This window comes from Mus pahari, chromosome 4, assembly GCF_900095145.1.
Source record: "Mus pahari chromosome 4, PAHARI_EIJ_v1.1, whole genome shotgun sequence".
In the NCBI taxonomy this organism is placed as follows: Eukaryota; Metazoa; Chordata; class Mammalia; order Rodentia; family Muridae; genus Mus; species Mus pahari.
This window is the reverse complement of record NC_034593.1, coordinates 61,147,131-61,148,829: the sequence shown is the minus strand read 5'-3', so window position 1 is coordinate 61,148,829 and position 1,699 is coordinate 61,147,131.

The window sequence follows — 1,699 nt, the reverse complement described above, 5'->3', positions numbered from 1 at the left end:
CACAGGACTCTGCTCACCACAGCTGTGGCTACTGCTCCTTCTCTTCCTCTTTCTTCTTCCTCTTACACAGAAAATGGTACTTGCCAGTGATAAAGAGTGAACTCACTTCAGCAGCACATGTGCTAAAATATGAGCAACTCCAGTAGTCTCCATCTCCAGTGTTGCCTCCCCCTCTAACCTTACACCAAGGTTTGTCACAGATGTTGACTGTTCCAGTAGGAACAGTTTATTTGCTATGTGACAACTGGAAATACCTAAGACCTTAAAACATTTCAGATACTTGGAGATGACCTTCCGTACAAACCAAGTGACATTCTTCCCCCATATGTATGTGACTGTTTTGACTGCATGCATGACATTTTTCTCCCTGTATGTATGTGACTGTTTGACTGCATGTATTGTGTCTGTGTGCCACCTGTGTGCCTGGTACCCGCAGAGATCTGAAGAAGGCATCCGATCCCCTGGGTCTGGAGTAACATGTGAGCATGTGGGTGCTGGGAATGGAACCCAGATCCTCTAGAAGAACAGACAGTGTTTGCTACCAGCCACCAGCCTAGCCCACAGTCCTGAAAGGATTTTGGAAGCACACGCTTTCCCTCCCGTGTTTCTAGCCGTCTCTGCACTTTGGCTGTTCACAGAATGTGGCCGCCCCTGTAGCAAGACAGCACTAATCAGTAAAGAGCTGTCACTGCCTCTGCATCTCCCTGGCTCTCAGTGTCATCTCTCAGGACAGTTACTGTCCACTGAAAGATGTTGCTCATTAGACCTAGATGGGGCCCAAAGTTGAAGTGACCCTTGGCGGAAAGCCTTCTATCCTAGACACTGCACTGACCAAGGAGGGCTGTCGCTTGGCTTAGTTCAGGGCCTACCCCAGCCTCCTCTCTTGGTGAGCCCTTGCCAGGTCAGTCCTCAGCTAGGAAGTGCTGTCATGTCCTCCCATCTGCCTCTCATCTTCAAAAACATTTCCTGTTCCCTCTCGGGTTACCCAGCTTTCTTTTTTCTTTCTACTCACCTGATCCTCCTTTGTCCTCTTCCTCCTCCTCCCCCTCTTCCTCTTCCTCCTTTTCTTCCTTCTCCTTCTCCTCTTCCATCTCCTCCTCTTTTTCCCATCTCCATTTCCTCCTTTCTTCCAGTTCCTTCTCTTCTCTGCTTCTGTGTCTCCCAAGCCATGAAATCTTGACCCTGCCTATAGCTCCACTTGGTATATTAGGAAGAATGAGTATAGCAGTAAGAGGCAAGCGGGGATAATACACACAATCCCAGCACTTCGGAGGCAGAGGCAGGTGGTACTCTGTGACTTCAAGGCCAACCTGGTCCTTAAAGTGAGTTCCAGGACATCCAAGACTGTCACACAGAGAAACTCTGTTTTGAAGAACAAAAACAAAGAAAGAAGAGAAAGAGGGGGGGGGAGAGAGAGAGGGAGAGAGAGAGGGAGAGAGAGGGAGAGAGAGAGAGAAGGAAAAAGAAAGGAAAGGAAGAAAGAAAGAAAAAGAAAGAAAGGAAAGGAAGAAAAGAAAGAGAGAGAGAGAGAGAGAGAGAAAGAAAGAAAGAAAGAAAGAAAGAAAGAAAGAAAGAAAGAAAGAAAGAAAGAAAAAGAGAAAGAGAAAGAGAGAAAGAAAGAAAGAGAAAAGAAAAGAAGGAATACATCACTTGGGACTAGAGAGATGGCTCAGCAGTTGAGAACTCTTAATTGCTTTTC